Source organism: Myotis brandtii, unplaced genomic scaffold (assembly GCF_000412655.1).
Source record: "Myotis brandtii unplaced genomic scaffold, ASM41265v1 scaffold174, whole genome shotgun sequence".
Taxonomy (NCBI): Eukaryota; Metazoa; Chordata; class Mammalia; order Chiroptera; family Vespertilionidae; genus Myotis; species Myotis brandtii.
Window position 1 is genome coordinate 672965 of NW_005356437.1, and position 22543 is coordinate 695507.

Consider the following 22543-nt stretch of genomic DNA (forward strand, 5'->3'; position numbering starts at 1 on the left):
TCCTCCCCCGTGGCGGAACCGGGCCGTCTTTTATTGCAGTTTGCCTGGCCTGCTGACGGCCGTCTTCCCGTGACAAGAAAGTTCAGGCTGGCGGAGAATTGAGGACCCGAAGTAGCGGGTGCCTCGCGCCCGTCGCGCTTTGACGCTGGAACGTGAGGAGCCCCAGGAGTGGGAGTTTCCCGCTGCCGCCCTCGGCCCCGAGCGCCTCGGTCCGGACGGGGGTCGCGCTGCCCGCTGCCGCGCTTCGGGGCAGATAGGGCTTTTGAGGTTCTCGCCGCTCCTGGGAAAGGTGCTGGACTTTCGCTTTTTGCCTGGGATCTTTGTCTTTGGCTCTCCCGGTGTTGTCCTTTCGGGGGGGACGGGGGGTATTGGGTGAGATAAAAGATGGGGCTTTGAGTCTTGCGATTGCCTCCAAGTCACTTTTCTTAGAATACTTTTTCTTCTCCAATCTTTGAAACATGTCGCGAGGAAAAAAGCAGTCTGAAGCAGTATTGATGTTTTCCTCGGGAAAGTCTTTACCGGGACAACTTAGCGGCAATTTTGCCGCCCCCGCCCGCCCCCCCTTTTCTTAGGAACTCTCTTGACCCTGAGGCGGAGGGGAGAGGGATGTTATTTGTCTTTCCCTTTAGTGATTGCTTTTTTGTTGTTGTTTTCTTAGCTCCCAGTTCCTACCAATTCTTACTCGACAGCTCGAATGATTTGAGCCAGTGGCGGCTTTAAGTAATACTTGATAGGTAATGACCTTTGTAAATATATTGGCTCTGGAAGCCTTTTCTGCAGCGAAGCGCCCCGAGGTTAACTCCGTGCAGGCGCGGTGTTTGCGTGTGGGATGCACGGCTCTGAGTGGCGAATGCGCAGGAGATGGTTTTTGCAACAGCGATTAAACTGTTGGCCAAGAGGAATAACGCTTCGGGGGACCCGCCTGCGGAACCCCCCTCCCCCCACCCCCGATGTAACGATGGGTTGATTTCTTATTTCTGTAAAGACTGGGGGAGCCGCCTTCACTTAGAATCTTTTCCCGAAGAGAACAGGAGAACGAAATGTGATGTTTTTCAAATTGTGTTTAACGGAGCACCCAAAACACTGGACTCGTTAGCCCCTGATTGGCTGGAAGAGAGCGGACTGAGGGATTTGAATGTTAAACACTAGATTATAATTTTCGACTTTACGAAAAATTATATTTTTAGACAACGGAAATAATTACAAAACGTTAATACGGAGAGTTGAAAAAAAGCTGGTGTTTAATTTTTTTTTCCATAAAAGAACTTCGAGTGATTCTGAAATGTATATTAAAAGTAAAATTGAGGAGACAATTTTCGCAAAATAGTAATTCTGCTGGCAGAAATTGCAAGATTTTTATATATTTGCCCCTGTTCTCTATTGCTTAAAACTGAGTGAAGCATTAAGATTGTTTATTCTTTTGACAGAAATTCTTCATCTTAAGCTACATATATTTATTATATTCAGATTGCAAGGGAATTGTTTTTTTATTTTTATAAGAAGAAACTTTAATTTTCTTAATGTTGAGAAAGAGTTTTCCCACATTTTTACAAAATTGGATATATTTTTTAAATTTTTCATATCTTTAAAATAAATGTTTTATTTAATTAGCCAATGTAGCGGGCTTAAAACTTTATTTACAGGAAATTTATATTGCTTAATTTACACAATACAACAGGTAAGTATGCACAGGTGCGTATATATGATTTCATTCCTTTGATAAATTTACTATGAAGAAAATATTGTATACAACAGTAGGTATGATGTGTTTTATTTGGTTGGTTTTAAGTTGATTTTTGTTTAACGTTGCTTGAGACAGCCATCCATATACTTATGTTTATTACCAGCTTGTCATTGCGTTTAATTGCGTCTTGATAAAAGTCCGGTGTGGTTTTCAAAGAAAATTTGTAAACTTACTGATAAACAAGATAGCTGTTGATCCTTTTTTAAGTTTTTTTAAATTTAATAGAAATTTGCATCCTTTTATGAGTAGTAGTTGAAATTTTGAAACTTAAGAGTTTGTATTCTCACATTAGATCAAATATGCATTGTTAGGAAATATAAGTCTCTGCAGGGCTATAAATATAATTTATATTAATAGAGTGGAATAACTGAATTTATAAATGGTACTATTTTATATTGCCTTCATAACAAGAATTGCAATTACAGAATCTATGTTCATTACCTTATTTTAAAAGCTGTTTTATTTTCAATCATCTCATGAAAATTTCATAGAAAATACTAATTATCCTTTATTAAATTTGAGTTGATGAAATTATAGACAACCTCTTTTCTATTTTTAATGTAATTTTACCCATGATACCAGTGGGTTGTTGTCTTTTGTTGTGTGTTTTTTCTCTGTGGTTTTGTTTTTTGTGTTTTAATTTTCACTCAAATTATTATGTAACTTGGAGAATTTGAGGGTGGGAGAGGCTTTCAGATTCCACCAGGCTGGTTAAATTTAACCATACTTTTTTTAGTACTTTGCTTTATGGTTTTTGTTTTGGGGGTGATGGGTGAAGGATTGTCTTGCTTAATAAGATATTTTTTAAGGAAGAGAAGGATTCCTTTATTTAAAACACTGCCCTTAAAGCTTGAAAACACACTAGCATCTAAATAAAATCCACAGCATTAAAAATATTTTACCTTTTATGTGATATAGATAAGAGGAAGATTTTGGTTTTAGATTTGTGGGCATATAGGCATGAGTTCCAACAGATGCATATGATTACTATATTATGTATGTGATTGAATTTATTTTTATTGTACTGTAAAGACTAGAAAAGTCATAATACCACAGGAAAATAATGTAAAGGTGTTACTATAGTGGCTCAACTCTTTTTTAAAGCTATGTTTACATATTGGTGGGGGGAGAGGGAACTTGAGAAGGTAAGGTATCAGTCTTCCTGTTAGCATTGATTTTAATTTTTGTCTTTACTATTTTAAAAAATCCAAATAAAAGTACAGTTTTAAACTTGGTTTTAATGCTGTCAACTGTCTTAGTTGTACATTTATAGAATGTACTCTCAGATGTTTGTATGTAGCACTGTATTTTTTCTAATCAGATTAATATCACTTTTAATGTTTATCATGAACTAGAGCTAAAGATGAAAATTTCAAAATAACTTTCATATTCTGGATTCCTTGTATTATCATGTTTGGTATACTACATTTTTGGTTTTTGTTTTGTGGAGACTTGCCTATATTTTTATTTCTGTTTATTTATTGATATGTAGTAACAGTTCAGAATGTAACAAAATATTGTAGTCCAGAAATATTGATCAGTTGATTTGGTTTACAAAAATAAAATAGCCAGAAGATTATATTAGTTATTTGTTCTACATGATACATAAACTTTCTCCAATTAAAAAAATCAGAGTATAAATTTATACACTATTTTGAAATTTTATTCTACAAAAAATTATCTCTTTATTTTAACAAATTACTGGCCTCAAATTGGCTCTTGTCTTTTGTTTGTTTATTTAATGAAGCATAATGATCCCCATATTGATTTCTTTTTAACCCGTTTTTAAAAGAAACAGGCTATGAATCTAATTATAACTAGAAAACACATCTTAAAAAGAATTGTCATATTTTAGAGTATGAGTATACATGCATTTTTGTTCTTTTATTATTATTATTCAGCAAGCTTACAAACACTATATGTCAGGCAACTAATCTGGGCATGTAATAAGAACTCAAACTATGACTTGCTGAAATTTGGTAGCCCCTCTCTTAACACCAAAGGAAATCGGTAATAAAATACCACAATTACCACTTTCTTTTAAATAAATGTTGAAAATGAGATTAAGCTGTTTGCATTTTTTACAAGGTACTGTTAGAGCTTTAAAGTTGATTGTCTTATTAATATGAGTAACATCAGTTTTATAATATCACATTACTAAATGTGTTTATATATTTTTCTGATTATTTGCAAATACAAATGACTGTAAAGCCTTCCTATAAATACTGCTTTCTGGAGGGGAAATGATTTCCATTTGCCTTCCCTCCCCCCACCCCTCTTCACTGTCTTCGAGATGCTTTAAAAGGTCTTCCTTTAAAGATAAGTTTCAAATATTAGAATTGATATTAAATACATACGAATTTTATTCTAAATATTTCTTATCAAGTTATGAGAAGTTTAACATACTTTTGTTTAATTCTGACTTATTTTACTAAAAAATTTTTACACTGGAAAGATGTGGGCTCTAAGTATAAATAATAAACTATTTTGTAATAGATTTGAGATTTGAGTTTCATTATTTAAAGGTTTTTTACATCTTTTTAATCATTTGGTTTAATATTTGTCTTGTCTTTGTACTTCCTTTGTTCTTTATTATCTAGTATATTTTGTTTTCCTACTATGTAAAAACTTAACTTTTGGGATGGAATACATATTGGTATCAACTACATTTCTTTTGTGATTTTTAAAGCCAAGCTACCTTAATTTTTAGAGTGCTCAAATATAGAAAACTTTGTCTATATCTTTGAGGAAGACTATTGTAGTAATGATTTTAATTTTTTAAAATATCATGGTATTTAATTGGTGTTTGTGGGTTATGTGTGTGTGGTTTTTGCCATTAAATAATCAAATATTTGGCACCAAAGAAGTAAAAATTTACTTGGTTTTTATTTCTTTTCCTAAGCTATTTTTAAATAAATATGGATAACTCAGAGCTTTTTGGTTCACTTATAGTACATTATTAATCTTTGGTAATTTAGCAATTTAATATTTTTATATAGTTGATTGCCACTAAGTCAAAATATAGGTGAAACAAATCAAAAAGCCACATATACATTTGGTTACACCATGTCTGCTAGGAACATTAAAAAAAGCATTGGCCCAATATTCATCTGTTTATTACTTATATTTTAATTTGCTTAGAGAGTAAGTTCTAAATTTTGTTCTGTTAGAATTGTAATGTCTTAAAATATTTGGAAATGTCAATATTAATGTTCACTCAGGTATGGCAAAAGATAAAAGTTGAAAATAATGGTAATTTCTATAATCATTAAAAGTTTGATAATTTGGGGAGAAAGGTAGTGAAAAGTTCCTCTCCATCCCTTAAGTATTTTTTTAAACTGGGTTTTGTAAGTTTCAGAAGCACAGACAAAATGTATCTCTGGTATTTTCCTTGTGAGTCCCCTTTACCAGTTCTCTAACACCTACTTACACACCCTCCCCCCCTACACTGCTTTGAAAATGAATGCCCTAAAGAGAAATGAAAGCAGAAACATATTAATCTGATTTGAAGAGGCTTCAAATGATAAAGCATATCACAGGTGTTTCTAATCAAGTTATTTCTTTTTAAATAACATTATTTTCAAGTTAGTGTGTGTTTTCTAACATACGCAAGATTGAGGTCATTTTGAAGACCTTACCTCTGTCCAGGGATCCAATGTGGAACTCCAGGAGGCGGAAATCTGTTGAGTGTCTTCTTGCTATAATACATGACATTTTTATTGCAGGTTTTGACCTTAAGGAGAGAGCCAGTTCTGGAGAACAACCTAACTTCTTTGATTGAGCACTCACATAATGCACTGGAACATGTTAGGAGATTAAGGTATACTAAAGGTATACTAATGAATTTTAGAAGCATACAGTTTTATATCTTTTCAATATAATTGGGTTGCACAATTGGTAAAGCTAGAACTTTTAGGTGAGTTAAAACTCAGTAAAGATATATTAATACATCCTGTGAAGTAGCCATGGTTAAGTACTCTTATTAAAACTCCAGATTTTTTATATAGTCGATCTCATCATCTTGTATTAGGTCCAACTCCAACTGAATTTATTTAGTCTAAAAATAAGTATATATAGGGATTTTTCTTTTTTTTCCTCTTAGGGTTGTTATTATAGTGTTATATATAAAAGAATTAAATGTTGGACTTTTCATCTTATAAAATAGAAAGTTTCAATCAAATGGAATTTGGTGCTTGGCTGTATGATGGGTTTAGTGGTCAGTAGAGCCTATAAAATTAGATAAAATTAATGAGAATATTTTTAAAGCATTTAAAAGATTCCAAGTAGTATTCTAACTAAAAGTGGCAATTTGGTTGAAACTGAAAAACCCACTTTCTTAAGTAGAAACTAGTGTCTGACTCATGGGTGCTCCAAGTAAAATATTTAAATTGTTCATATCAGAAGTTGCAAACTCTTTAAAAATAAATGGGAGAATGCCAAAATTTCTAGTGACTTATTGTTTTTTCCTCCAGAAAACTTTACAACAGAACCACTTTTATAACATATTTATTTTCTTTGATTTGTATGGGTTTAGTTGAAAATTTTGGCTACTTAGCTAATAAAATTCTTGATTTCTAAATGGTAATCTGGTATAATGAAAATGAACTTGAACAGTATTACTATGATTTTTTAAAAACTATTTGCCACATAAAGTGAGCTTTACTAAAATATAATGTACTATAATTTTTCTTTAAATGTTTTTTTCACCTAAAAATATTTACTTTATATACTTAAGATATAGGAATTACAAAAGTGGGGTGTGTTTTTTTCCACGAGAAAAGTGTAATTTAGTCTTAAGAATAAAGTGTAATTATCATGGTCATAAAACTACTTTTATCTGTAAACATATCTTTACACATTATTAAATATTTTAAAAGAAAATTCTCAGATGTATGTTTAAGAATTTCTGAACATTGAGATATATATCAAAATACTAAAAAGCTAATGTTGGATGTTTCTGTATTAGTAGATATTAGATAGATAATCCAGGAATGTGAATCTATTAACAGTTAAGGTTAATTAAAATGTTAAAAATTTAATAGAAATTAGTTTAATGTAAAGGTGAAATTCAGATGTTGATGTCATTATACTGTAGGTGATTGAGATAAATACATAGTATTAGAATGTCTTCATAACTTTGATTTGAGCATGTTATGAAAAATGTGAATTTAATTGGGAAGAAAATGAAAATTTGCTCCCCTTTAACTTAACCATTGTTTTCCAGGTTAGAGAATTATAATGAAAAGTAAAAAATATGATTTCTGAATGTCTGGGGGGGAAAAAATCCAGGTTCAATTTATTACTTTCAAACCAGGTATCTTTACACACAGCCTTATTGAAAATGAAAATTTGCTCCCCTTTAACTTAACCATTGTTTTCCAGGTTAGAGAATTATAATAAAAAGAAAAAAATATGATTTCTGAATGTCTGGGGGGAAAAAATCCAGGTTCAATTTATTACTTTCAAACCAGGTATCTTTACACACAGCCTTATTGAATTAAATGGGTGAAGAGAGATAGCTTTTGCATTTATGTTATAGATAAGGACATAAATCCATAGAATTATTCCTAATTTAGAGAGCTTATGATTTGTGTTCTTTGAAATTGTCAAAACTTACTCTTTGGACACAAATTTTTAGCATCATAAAATTGTCCTCTCTATACACTGGCTTATAAAGTTCCAAATTTTAAACTTAGTAAGTAATTTAACATCTAAAAGAATCAATGCAGATATTAATAGTTTTCTTGTATTTGGTCACTTCTTATAAAGGATCAGAAACTGCAATTTGTAGTATTTTATTTTAGGAGACATGTTATTAAGTTTTTATACTGCAAAGTGTGATTGGTTATCTTTTAACTGCCCCTTAAAGGACGTTTTGTAAGGATTTTGGCTGTTGTAAATTTGCAAACCCGCTTATCTATATCTAAGCCTTGGTATGTACTTCATTATGTCAGAATTTTGAGAAAGAATTTATTTTTTTTCCAGTGATAAACTTACATCTTGTGCAAATATCTGTATTTTTTGTTAAATGCATTTTTGGGGGTTAAATGACACTTGTTTTAAGGAAAAATTCTTAATTGTTTCTAAAATACAGCTATACTGTCAGTGTTCCTATTTTATTGAAATAGTTATCCTTAGGATCTGGTGGGAGAATATTTGGATAAACTAGAATAGAGGTAATTTAACATATGTGTATGAAGGGACTTGAAATTATTCATTATTTGTCATTGATGTATAATGCTAATTTATAAGGACAACTTATATTTTAAGTAACTTGTCAGCTATAACAACTTTATTTAATAGAGGTTTTATTAAAGAGTAGATACAATTATCTTTCTTAATAAAAAATGTTTATTTGAAGCAGTTTTGTACGTGAGTATAGTTTGGTTTTTTTCTTGACTAGGAAATTCATCCTAATTCTATTTCTGTTTTTTTCAAATAAGACCTAATGCATCAGAATTACATTTTCGGATAAGCATTTTCAAAAGGCAATATTTAGTGTGAAAATTTACATTTTTTGTTAAACATTATTTTGAAGTAGAATTTAAGTTCTCAGCAACACAAACCACACTTTTGGTGTTTCATTAACATATAATTTGGCTTACTTTTATTTTCCTATTTTCCTGGTTAGAGTCACTTGGAACAGAAACATGCAGTATGTTTCAAAAGCACCTGCTGATACTGATTAATCTTCTGGTTAATAGTTTATTTATTACTGTTTGCAAATGTCTTAATTTTTAAAAATCCTTTTATTTTGCTGTTAGTATTTTATTGTATAGCCTTTCTATTAAATACATATATTTAGAAGTTTTATTATCCTGTGACCCTCAGAATTATTTTTATTTTTATTATTTTTTTCCTATTGAGCTACTAAGCAGAAAAATTATGTTTTCAATTGTGAGAAAAATAAAAGATTGGGTGTTTTTTTTCTTTTTACAAAGTATTACGATCTGAATTTTAAATATTACTGTATTATATACTTTTATTTTAAGAAATAGCAAACCAATCCTTTTTTACCAAATATTTTTAAAAATGTATCAGCCAGTTCTAGCATTTATAAAAAATGTTATAGGTTTCCTAATTTTTCTGACTTCTAAAATATTTTTTCAGAATAAAAAATTTCCGTAGTTGTTAAAAGGTACGAATTGCTTTTAAATATTAACTTTTAAGTTTATAAATAGCGTCACATTTAAATTTAAAGGTAATTTGACAGAACAGTTTATTTTTCTTCATCATCAATTGATATTATGTACTAAGTTTTTAGCTTTGTGTTACACATTTAAAGTAGATAAGTTACATGTAGAAATTTTTTAGTTGTTGGGATTTTTGTAAACTTTATGGGCTAAAAAATATGTTTTTATTAATGGTATCTAATGTGAAACATATGGTAGTGATTAACTGGGAGCCTGGAGCTTTTTATAAGCAAAATACAAGTTCATATCTTGATTAAAGTTTAGATACTTATTCTCCAGGAGACTAGCTATGGAAAATACTCTTTATGAATTAACCCTGAACCTGGGTAAAAAGACAACCTGAGAATTTTGGTAATTGAGCAACTAAACTACAAGTTGCAGATCATTACATGTCATTAAATTATTTTCTGAGATACATTAATAGGTGCCCTTTCTAAGCAAAACACCAATTTTGTCTTTTTGTCTTGTCTTCCCATCCTTCTTTTTAAAGAAAAAAATTCCTTCTAAATAAGTATATTGTATAATGATATAAGCAGACATGCTAGGTAGGTTGGATTGAACCATTTTGTTTTTCTTATTAGTTGTATATGCTTTTCTCAGTTTGCTGCTTCAGCAGCAGCAACAGTGAATAAACAAGTATCACCACAGCCCTTGTTCTTGTCCCTTATAGCTGGGAACAGGAGCTGGGAGATTGCTGCTTTTAACTCAGCTGTTGTACACAATAGCATCATATATGCAATAATGGTGGCCAAAAGAGCCTAAACCCACCAATTTTTACAGACTAGGTGTGACGGGCTTGTCAGTGTAACCCTATATATTATATTCATTGACAAAAAGGTGTCTTCTTCCCAGAGGAGCATAAAAAGAGCCGTAGGTACTTACAGTTTTTAGACTTTTATTATTTTTACTATTTACTCTTGTTTTACTTAATGTAATTTTCATTCAGTTAATTTCCTCTGTTTGAATGTAAACTTGTCTTGCGTCTGAAAGTGTGTATGGTGTTTCATGTTTTTCACTTTTAAGCTGGTAAACTGGAAAAATTAATAATTAGTTGCTAATAACACAAGTTAGGTAATATTGAAGAAAGAAAAGTTGACGGTGGCCACATAGTGTTTTTTTCACATTGGGGCCATATTCCAAACCCATATTTTCGTTTTCTATAGCCCAATCTAAACAAGGCCAACTTATTGTTGATTTCACTATGACTAAAAAGAATACCACTCTATACTACTTAGTATTGTATATAACTAATACAAAGCATGCTGCAGATAGAAACTCATAAGTCTTTGCTTTTTCTCACTGTTAATGTCTTATAACTGGAAAATTCAGATTATTCTAAATCTTTCAGAGATAGGACTTTGTAATTTCAAATAGTATAAAAGAGTGTTTTTATAATTTAACACAATTTGAATTTGCACATGTTTGTATCACCTAAATATCTGTACATTTTCTCATCTTTTCTATCTAAATCATTCCAATAGGTTGTAATTACAGGGAAGTGAATATTGGGTTTCTATTAAAGTACTGATTTCATTTGTAGCATTCTTCCTGGGAACTACAATGACATTTTAGTGTGTGAGCATAATGTCTTAATTTAAAGTCTGACATTTGCAATAGCATTTCTTTAAAAAGGTAACGAATGTCCTCATTAAAAACACAACTAATCACTCCCACTCTTAATGTTTTCCTTTACTAATTACAGTAAACTAAGAATATTAGTTCCCTAATATTATCCAAAAAAGTTTTGTTGTGGTATGTGCTTGGTTATCTGAAATGATAAGTGATCCCACAACCTAGTTTAACATTGTGAAGACAAACATATTCAACCATAAGTTGAGATTACTATGTTTTGCTAATACTGAAGTGTTTTCTTTAATATGTTGATGTAATTTACAGATAACATTAATTAGTGTTAAATGACCCTCAACCAAAAAGTGAGCTACATAATCCTTTATATCAAAAACACCTTGTTTTTACTACTAATTACTGTATAAATTGTCTGTGGACTACCTGTACCAGAATAACCTAGAAAAAAACATTTTTCAGACCTGCTGAATCAGAATCTAAAGCTGGGGCTCAGGAATTTGGGGGTTTTTTTCCAAGCTGTAATTTTTTGTTTTGTTTTGTTTTGTTTTGTTTTGTTTTGTTTTGTTTTTAGAAGTTTTTAGAAGCACTACATGGGAGAAGCACTGCCCAAAAAGAAATGAGGGAGGATTCTTCACATCAATAAACCATTTATATTTTCTGCTTTCTTTTCTCTTTGATCATTGTGTATCTAAGTTCAATAACTAATTATGAACCTTATCATTTCTTCCACAGTAGTTATAACGTCTTGGTATTTCTTCAGTCATATGAGGAAAATCTATATTATGTGAGCTTTATTTTTGTGCAAGTATCTTTGGCCAAATTTTAGTCTATTCTATTTCTTTGGAACATTTAGTATATCTACACTTGATGAATTGATCATTTAAGAATCTTTTTAGTTTTCATCTGCATAGTAGCACTTTTTCTTAAATGTAGTTTTATTGTTGGAGAAAATACAGAAAGAGGAACTTTTCTTATGCTGCTTGTGGGAGCATTTGACAAAATTCTAATAAAGTTGAAGATATACTTAGGCTTGAACACAACAATTCCATTCCTAGATGTCCTAGATAAACTAAGACGTGTGAAAAAATCTTGTTTACTTTTACTTTTCATAGGAAAAATTTTGAGAGCAATTTGAATGTTAAGTAAAGAAAATGATAAATTGTGACATAATCATATGAACTCTTTGTTATACTGCTATTTAAGAGAGCTGTGTGTATTGTTATAGATTAATGATAAAAATAAGTTGCAAAATATATAATACATTATACAAAATATATATGGTATGGTAACATTTATGTAAAGTTGGAAAACAATCCTATATAATAAAAGCATAACATGTAAATTGACCGAACAGTGGAACAACCAGTCACTATGACACGCACTGACCACCAGGGGGCAGACGCTCAATGCAGGAGCTGCCCCCTGGTGGTCAGTGCGCTCTCATGGGAGCGCTGCTCAGCCAGAAGCCAGGCTCACGGCTGGCGAGTGCAGGAGCGAGGGGTCCCGGACTGCGAGAAGGCGCAGGCTGGGCTGAGGGGACCCCCTCTACCCCCAAGTGCACGATTCTTGTGCACCAGGCCTCTAGTGATATATGTTGTTTTAAATACTTGAATTTATAGTAATCATATAAAAGCATGCATAGTTAATAAAAACCAAATTCAGGATTATAATCAGGAGAGAGGGGAATGAGACTCAACTATATATGTAGTCTTTCTTAAAAAATTTAATTAAGCAAAGTAAGCATGGCAGAATATTAGAATTAAATACAGCTGGATTGGAGAGCCAGGGCTAAGATGTGGAGATTCATTTTGGTATTCTCTTGGTTTTTCTTTGGATTTAAAATGTTGGGGTTTTGTTTGTTTTTCAAATTAATGAGACAAAAGTGCTATTTTTTATTTTTTGGCGAAGATCTTCTACAATAAGATGTACAGTTGGAATGAATGTTTCATTAAGCATGGATGGGTTTATTCTCTTCTTTCTATTCTGTGACTTGTAGTAAGTGCTTAACTGTTAGTTGGTGTAAGAACAGTTTATAATGTCCCAAAGAAGTCAAACCTTTTAACAAACTTACGTTTCCAGGATATTTTTCAATCTTTTTATTTTTAAAGAGAAGATGTAATGTTTTCTTTTGCATACTGGCTTTTAATCCTTCCTACTCTTAATAAGTAAAGGGCAACCATGGAAATAAATTTTTCTTATCATTACTCTTTCATTTGCTCCTGCATTCAGGCAATTTCACAACTATATTTTCTCTTGTTTTGGCCATCCTAATATATAAAAAGCCAGGGGCCATCATGACCGAAACAACCAAACGGACAACTGAACAGCAGGCTGCGTGGGGCGACAAGGCCGGCAAGGGGGGCAGTTGGGGGCGACCAGGCCGGTGGGAGGGGGGACCAGGCTGGCAGGGGGGGCAGTTAGGGGCGATCAAGCCAGCAGGCAGGGGCAGTTAGGGGTGATCAGGCTGGCAGGGGGGCATTTAGGAGCAATCAGGCAGGCAGGTGAGCAGTTAGGAGCCAGCGGTCCTGGATTGTGAGAGGGATGTCTGGGATCGGGCCTAAACCGGCAGTTGGACATCCCCCAAGGGGTCCCGGATTGGAGAGGGTACAGGCTGGGCTGAGGGGACCCCTCCCCCATGCACAAATTTCGTGCATTGGACCTCTAGTAGAATATAACATTACTAGAGGCCCAGTGAACGAAATTCATGCACTGGTAGGGTCCCTAGCGGCTGTCGGCTGGGTACTCCCTTCTCCCAGCCGCCTGCCACCACTGCTGGCCAGGACCTCACTCCCTTCCCTCGGCCGGCCCACCCCCTGGTTGAACTCCTGGAAGAACTCCAGTCAAAGGGACAATTTGCATACTATGCTTTTATTATATAGGATTTTCAACCATTTATTTATACATATTTAAACACCTTAAGCTTTGTATTTATAATAGAATTATTGAAATTGGGCACTGTGTGGTTTTTAGTTTTTCCAGTAGCATACATGTATGTGTATGTATGTGTGTGAGAGAGAGAGGTTGGTCAATCTTGTGGTATGATCTTGAATTTATCTTAAAATATCTGTAATTATGATGTTCTCCAGAAGCTCAGTGTGCTTCAAGTTAGACATTGAAGAATGAGTTTTAAGTGCACTTACATATTAGCCTTTTAAACTTCAAGATGGTATTAGTAATAGAATAGTGAGTTTTAAAAACTAATGATAAGCCCTGGCTGGTGTGTTCAGTGGTTAGAGCGCCAGGCATGCCCTTGTCCCTCCACACCCCCCCCCCCCACACACACACACACACACAGTAGGGTTGCTGGGTTTGATTCCCAGCCAAGAGCAGGTACCCGGGGTTCCAGGTTCCATCCCCACCCAGATGGGGGCACCTGTAGAAGGCAACCAATCTATGTCTCTCACATGATGTTTCTCTTCTCCCTCCCTCCTACTCTCTCTAAAAGTCAATGGGAAACATATCCTTGGGTGAGTATTATCAACAACAACAAAAAAACCCAAAGCAAACAAACTCTGGACTGAAATATATAAATGGTGCTGGGTTTTATAATCTGTGATTGTTCTATGCTTAATAGGGATCAGAAAACTGTCAACCTCGATTGCTAATTTTATAACATATAATGTGAACACATTTTTAAAGTCTTCACTTTTATTTTTTTCTAGGTTTATAACGATAAAATGAAGACCATGATAAAACAGCCTCGTACTTAGTTCATCAGTTCTTACCTTGTAAGTATTAACTTGGCCCCCCTACCATTGCTCTAAAAAGTTACTGTTTGATGTAATTTTTTGCTTTATTTCTGATTTTTTACCATCCTAGAATGACAACTTACTAACGTCCCCTTATCCTCTACACATTGAAGGTTGGTGTTTTCTTGTGTTGTTGTTTTTTTAATATATTTTTATTTTTTAAATTCATTTTTATTGATTTCAGAGAGAGGAAGGGAGAGAGAGGGAGAGAGAGAGAGAGAGAGAGAGAGAAACATCAGTGATGAGAGAGAATCATCAATTGGCTGCCTCCTGCATGCCCCCTACTGGGAATCGAGCCCACAACCCAGGCATGTGCCCTGACCAAGAATTGAACGGTGACCTCCTGGTTCATGGGTCAATGATCAACCACTGAGCCATACTGGCTGGGGGAAGTTTGGTGTTTATTTAATCCATTTTAGAGCAAGAATAATGTCATTGCCATAGGTAATTTTTCTGTTTGGGAAAGTATCTTACAGCTAGGCCCTAGCATCTCTAACTCTGAGAATGACAATTTTACACCTTTTTCCTTCAAAGGAATTTACATATAAGTATGGTCTTTTCTTATCATCATTATTCAGGTTCCTTGACAGTTATTTTATGGTTTTATAAATTGGAAGTATTCTCTCCATTTAAGAAATTATTATTATTATTTTTATATTTCCCTAGGTTACACTTCATACTTCTTTGTGAAGTGCTTTGGATTTAGCTGTTAAACTTCAGGAGGTGGGAAAAACAGGAAGACAATCCCTTTTCCTTCCTTTTATATATACACATGCACACCTCTTTTCTTAGAATATGAAAGATTTTTACCCTGATTCATTTAACTTTTGAGAAACAAGTAAATTCTAAGGGAATAATTCTAACACATTAGCTAAAATTAATATTATACCATTAGAAAAGCTCTCAAATCTAGGAAATACGTATTTCCTTAAAAGTATTTGAGATTCTCTACCAAAAAGATTAATTTCCATATGTTTCTTGAGCTAATTTTATATCTCTAAATGAAAGTAATGTGCAGCTATTTCTGTTCTTGATATTGAGGGATGGCCCTGTTTAAACGAAAACTAATACTTGAGATGCTTTTTTTACATTATCTCATACTATTGCATTAGTGATCCAGTAAATAATGTCTATGTGTTGAAGAGTGAGCTTATTATGATCATAGGTGGTCATCTACTGAATTTGATAAGTAGTTTTTAGGGTACAAATAATTAAATATTAAAACTTTTAATAATGAGCCAGTTTGAAGAGTAGTAGCCAAATGTCACAGGTCACTTCTTTTTAAAATTTTTCCCCTCAATATTTTTGTCTCTGGAAAACTAGAATGGAAACATTTGCAAATCCCTAAAGAATCCTATATAATCCAGGCTTGGGTTTCTTAATTGGTCCCTTGGAAGCCAGCTCAGCTTTTCTTCAACTAAAGTCTCAGAAAAAGAAGTCTTTTCAATTTGTATTGCACTTACTATAGACTGAGGGCAGTCTATTCTTCAAAAAGAAATGGGTATCATTTAACTTTTAAAAAATTTTTAAGCACACATAACATAACGTTGTTAACCTCATTTCATCTCCTTTATAAATTTCTAAGCAGTTTTTCTTGGCTACTCTGCAGTATCTTTTAAACATAGGTCATTTGCAATATTTCATAGTTGGAATTTTTTCTGTTGTTTGTTCTAGGTAATATGCCTGGAGTTCCCTTTAAGGTACTAAAATGGTAATGTTTCCAATTAAACAATACCCAGAAAAATAGCACATAGTGACAGTAGTCAGTGATTCTGTATGATTATGTGTATGCCTCTTATATATTTATTGAACATAACAGGAAGAGTAAAACTGACAGCCTAGGTAAAAAGTGTGATTGCTTACTTGTGGACATAAATTTATTTCAATTCTGCATTCAATTTATTCCTGTTTTCACATGGAGATAACTTTGAAGACTTAAAGATTTCAGACAAATTAGTGACAAAGGGCAAGACTGCATTGAGTAATCTGTTGATGTTACCTATTTTATTTATGCTTAGAACATGAAATCCCTATTATACTAGAGTTCATTACATTTGTATGTTTATTTCCTATTTAAATCAAGACCTGTGCTATTAAATTTTGCCTTGTTTTCATTTTTCTGATATGTTTACAACACAAGGTTTAGGGGTAAACTGATTCACTCATGCACACTCTCCTTTGTCACCTGAGAGACTCATGACTGATCATACAGGTAGTATCAGCATGAAAGGATTGTGGAATCGAGAACCAAAGTTTCATTCAACAACCGAGACATTTTTTCCCATAAAAACTTGGTTGAGAATCAAGTTGTTTGAGATGGGAGATGTTTAAGAACCGAGGTTTGGCTATATTTATTAGTTCTTATCAACTTTTTTGTATTGTATTTCTTGGCTGACATCATGGTATATTTATAATTGATTCATATCTAGAGTAAAATCATCAAAAATTTAATACCCCAAAAATATGAATGTTTAGCTTCTATTTAGGGACTTATATATAAATATCCTGACTTTTCTGGGATAAATTGTCTAAATTGAAATCCACTTCACAGTTTCCAAATAATCATTCATTTGTTAATTTCTCCATCAGAAAAAAAAAAAATCAAGGTAGTATAGAAACAATACAACTTAAATGCAAAAACTAGGTTTTTTGGATTATAAAACAAGTTTTTTGGATTATAGCGAAATGTTATTTCATTGCATGCCTCATCACCACACTGAATTTTAAATGTATCTTCTGTAGTTAATATAATCTTTTTGTATTTAATCACTTGTACCCAAAAGACAAGTAAAAAAAAAAAAAGCGAAACACATTTTAATCTGTTACCCGTGAGTTTTATATATTTGGACATTTCATAAACCTCTCAATTTCTTAATAGGGTAATGAAAAAATTACCATATTCAGTGAAATTGTCATGCTGTTTGGTTTGACCCCATAATTTAGGCTTTGCTTAAAGATATTAAAGAGTGGCTAATTTAAAATGTTCTTCAAGTATAATAATACAGGGTAGGGCCCTGGACATTGTGGCTTGGTGGTTAGAGGGTTGACCCATGCTCCGAAGGGTCGAGGGTTCGATTCCCAGTCAAGGGCATGTACCTGGGTTGCAGGCTCGATCCCCAGCCCAGGTTGGAATGCCTTTTGCCTGCGGGAGGCAAACAATTGATGTGTCTCTCTCCCCCTCTCTCTCTAGTCCTTCTCTCCCTTCCCCTACTCCCTCCTTCCCTCCTTTCCATTATCTAAAAATTAATGGGAAAAATATCCGGTGAGGATTAACAAAGAATAATAATAATAATACAGGGTGGGGCAAAAGTAGGTTTACAGTTGTTCATATGGAAAATACAATAATTAATAAATAATACAAAAGTAAATGGTTTTGCATACTCACAACTGTAAACCTACTTTTGCCCCACCCTATATTTCATTACTTAAGTAGTATTCCACTGTCCTGAGCAAGGATAATCATTCTGCAGCCCAGAATGGTTATATATAGCCAGCTCCAGAGGTTTAAGTGCAGAATGTAAAGCATACTTGAAGAAAGTAATTACTATTATAAAATGTATTGATGCCATATTAAAAGTAAAATTAAGATACTTGAAAAATCTAAAGTAATGTAGTAACACATAAAGGATAGCTAAATAACAAAGTAGCAGAAATATTTTTATGCCATGTATAGAGGTACTCCTTCTCTATCTAGCTGGAATTGCTCCACTAGAATCTTTCACTTTATTAATAATTTAAATCAAGAATTTTCACATTTGATTAAAATAAATCAAGAATTTCTGTATTTTATGGAAATATTTTTATCAGGCTTTCAAATAGAAAGTTATTTTTAATTATCTCAGATAGTTAAAAGTAGAAATAAAAATAGGGAAAAAATCATCCTTCTCATGAGGGCGATTATTAAAACATTGGTGATAAAATTACAATATGTATTGTCACAGAAAGCAATAATCTTTGCCTTGGCCAGTGTGGTTCAGTTGGTTACATCATCCTCCCGTGCACCAAAGGGCCTCCAGTTCAATTCCTGGTCAGGGAGACAACGGATTGATGTTTTCCTCCCTCCCTCCGTCCCTCCCTCCCTCCATCCCTTTCCCTCCTTCTCCTCTACCTCTTCTCCCTCCCTAGGTAGTTAGTATTTAGTGGGTATAGTTTTAGTTGCTATGGATAAAAAGGTTCTAGAGAATGGAGGGTGGCAATGATTGCACAGCAATGTGAATGGTCTTAATGCCATAGAGCTTTAAAATGGTAACATTTATGTTAGGTATATTTAACTGCAATTTTAAGAAATAAAATTAATGACGTTCTTAATGTGAATTTTTTTAAAAGGTTTTAAAAACTGATTGCATTTTATAGTATTCACATTTCAAGTATGGTATACTTGGCTTAGTTTAAAATATATACTAGTAGACTTAGCAAAAAGGAAGTATTGGAATTGAAATGACTCATTTTTCATGATTTTGAAATAATCATTCATTTGACTTTGTAATAATTATTTAATGTATACATCTACTTGCCGCAGGCTCAAAGAACAGTATATAATCTTGAACGGTTATTTCATGATTTTTGTCTCAATCTAAATGATCTTAAATTTTTTGGAAGGGAGTTTGTCTGGTATATTAGTGTACCAATTAGTGTAACAACTGGGGCCGTGCCTAGCTCATAGTAGGTGTTCAATAAAGTATTTGTTAAATAAAATACATATATATATATGTATATGGTTTGTATATTTGAAAATTGTCATGCTTACATTTTTGTCTGAAAGGGTGTGCCTTTTTGTCTGGAAAGTGGGTTTGACGGGAGAGGGTAACCTGAAGGTCAGTTTCTTAGTGTAATTGGTAAATACAAATAAGTAGTATGTATTTTCATGTTATTGCAAACAGATTTATTTTGGCTACATATTAAAAATTGTGTGGAAAAGTAAGACACTAATAGAGTAGAGTAACATATGAAACACAGGTTGCTCAGATAGGAGATTAACTACATATGTTTTTTAATAATAGTGAAAATATTCACAAGAAAATTAATATGGACTATATGACAGTTGTGCTTTTTCTAAACAATTAGATATTAGGAGGGATGGACAAATTTCAGTGCACATCACGTTATTCTGTAGAAGTATTATAACCTTAGCAAAGCTATTTTAATGGTGAGAAAACGGGGATAAAAGAGGTTATCAAGATTTGAGCTAGAGTCCTGGTAATTTTATCTTTTAGAGGAGTGGTAGGGAATGTCCAGTCCATAGGACATATAAAGCCCTCAAAATCATTTGATCTGGCCTTGTCAAAGCATTAAGGGTGAGTTAATTAAATGTTTGACAAAATATAGCAGGCTAATTTTTAAGTTGACAATTTTGTGTGGCCCAAGAATGATGTTATAAATATCCAAATAGCCTTTGGCAGAAAAGAGGGTTCCCCACCCCTGTGAGAGAAATATGTAATTCCCAAAGTTGAATAAGTGGAAAATGTTTAGGAGAATATTTTCTTGCCTGATGAAGAGTGGAAACAGGTAAGGGGTAGAAAGATAAAGAGCTACAGGATTTCTGTTTTTATTTCTCATCTCTGGGTACAAAGTTAACTTATCTTTCCAAAGCTTCATATTCTAGAATTACGTCTTATATAAAATGATATCCAACTTTGACAGACTATTTTAGTAGGGAGATAAATGTTGAGGGTAAAATATTTGGGTTTTTAAACATAAATTATTTAAGAAAATTGATTTGTTTGGGGTCTTTTTACTTAGTATTAAATATTTCATGTGACTTCATTTTGCTAGCTTTAGTTTATTGAAACTGAGCTCTTGCATGTCATTTTTTATTTTTCTCTTGATATGAAGTCTTACCTACTTAATGAAGATGTCTTATGAAAAGTGTACTTCAAGGAATGAAATGCTGTTTATAATATATGCTGTTACCAAGGTAAAGACCAAATTTTATGAATTTACTTTTTATAAAAGAAAAAAATAACTTAAAGTATTTAATACATTCAAAATTTTGGTTAAATATTTAACTATTAACTTATTAAGGTGACATAGGAAAAATACTTTTCTTTTCCTCACATTATGCATTTTATCCTAACTATAGCAAAGTGCTTGGCACATAGTTGGCTTTCCTTAAATTTTTGATGTAGAAATAAATTATTATGCTACTTAAAAGCTTCTAAGAAACTAATTATGCAATAATCTATAAACATGGAATTTTTAATGGTTTTATTCTCTTTTTTCCCTAAAAGAAAAAAAAATATTTTTGTATCTTTAGGTGCTAATGTGAGTTTAAAAAAATAAAACCTTGGAGTAAAGTAGCAGCACATAATGGTTTGTGGGTTTTGAAAAGGTGCAGGCCATATTGTGCTGCCTCAAAAATACAAGGATCTGATCTTCTGAAGAAAATGTATTTGTTTTAACTCTTCATAACTCCTATGATAGTGATGTCAACAGTGCCTTAGCAGCACGTAAATATTGGCGTTAAGATTCTAAATTATCTCCAGTATTAACTGTGCTGCTGAAGTAAGGTTGACCATATTCTACAGTCATATTTTAATATATATTAATATTACTAATGAACTTTCTGTTTTATTGATAGTGTATTTTCAGTGTAATTAATAATCCTGTTATGTTTATAATTCTATAATCTATAAAAATTAGTACTAACTTTTCAGATGTATTATGTATATTAAAATAGTATAATTGCAATTTAATAATTGTGTTGAATGCCATCAAGAGTTTATTGAAAGAGCTTATACATCAAATAAGTATTTCTTAATGCACATTTATATTCAGTGTAAATATACAGATTTTTACTTATGATTAAACAAATATTCATTTCCCTTTGTTTCTCTAGTAAAACGAAATTACTTGAGAGATACTTACCTCACAGTTAAATGTACATTATAACATACACATTTTGGAAAGAACTTAGACTATTTAATAATGTTTCTAAATATTTCCTTATAAGGAAGGGGAAAAATAATGAAATGTGAATTAAATTCCTGAAATTCTGAGTCTCAAAATGCACTTAATCATAATTTTCAAGGTAGGAAAAATCTTACAGATAATCAACCTATTCCTGGGATAACTTAGGAAACAACTCAAATTAAGTAAATTAAGTAATTTGCTATTTATGACAGATTAGAATCTTAATCCTATGTCTGACTTTATGTTCTCATATTTTTTCCTGTTCTTATTAAATTTTTTTTTTTTAATAGCCAAAGATTTTTGTTTAACGAGTCAAAAACGAACATCTTGCCCTGGCCGGTGTTCCCAGTGGTTAGAGCGTCGGCCATCTCAACAAGGTTTCAATTCCCAGTCTAGGGCACTTAACCTGGGTGATAGTTGGCTCCTGGCCCTGGGTCAGGACATGCAAGAGGCAACCAGTCAATGTGTCTCTCTCACATTGATGTTTTCTCTCTCTTTCTCTCTCCCTCCCTCCCTTCCAGTCTCTCTCTGAAAAAGCAATGGAAAAAAATATCCTCGTCTGAGGATTAACAAAAAAACAAACTGTGTGTGTGTGTGTACACATACATATACGTGTGTGTGTGTGTGTGTGTGTGTGTGTATACATATATATGCCTTGTTTGCTTTTTTATCCCAAAATTTAACTTCATAGTAACACCAAAAATTAATTTTATAGATGCAAACACAGTAAAACATTTTAATTAAAATTTAAAGGAATATGTTTTCTTTACCTTTTATTTTTTATTTGTTGGAGTTTCATTAAGTCATTCAACTAAAACTTGATGTTCAGGATGAGACAAGTGTGTTTGTGTAGTGTGCCATACTTCTGGTTTTATTTCCTGCCAGGAATATCTTACCCTTTTCTATATAACCAAGCAGGAAATCTACACTAATAAAAGAGAAACATGGTAATTAGCGTACGACCGCTACCCTTCCCTTTGGCTAATCAGCATATCCTTATGCAAATTAACTGTCAGCAAAGATGGCGGCCGGCAGCCATGCACTGAAGCGAGCAGGGAGGCTTGCTTACTCCAGTGACTGCGGACTCCAACGTTCCCCGCCTAACTTGCCGGCCTCTCAGCTGCAACTCTAAGCAACTATGTCAGCCGTGGGGAAACTACGTACCCTTTTATGTAATGATGTTTACTTTGAATTTATATTAGTTCACACAAACACTCCATCCATGCTTTTGTTCCAGCCCTCCGGTCCAGTTTAAGAACCCATTGTGGCCCTCGAGTCAAAAAGTTTGCCCACCCCTGGGATAGAGCATTGGCCTGCGGACCGAAGGGTCCCAGGTTCGATTCCAGTCAAGGGCATGTACC

General features: G+C 33.0%; 1 long non-coding RNA gene across 30 annotated transcripts in view; it reads left to right on the forward strand.

Annotated features, from left to right (window-relative positions):
- The window catches only part of LOC102246522, a 70409-nt gene that overhangs the window by 567 nt on the left and 47299 nt on the right, over positions 1-22543 (forward strand). For 15 of the 30 annotated variants that reach the window (XR_001361482.1, XR_001361484.1, XR_001361486.1 and 12 more), the window contains exons 2-6: positions 40-289; positions 659-734; positions 5470-5564; positions 14187-14252; positions 20106-20187. This is a non-coding gene — a long non-coding RNA (uncharacterized LOC102246522). Of the gene's footprint in view, positions 1-39; positions 290-658; positions 735-1641; positions 1679-5469; positions 5565-14186; positions 14253-14343; positions 14387-15947; positions 15985-20105; positions 20188-21222; positions 21301-22543 lie in introns of those variants that run through there. The other 15 variants (XR_001361483.1, XR_001361495.1, XR_001361475.1 and 12 more) reach the window with 10 other exon arrangements.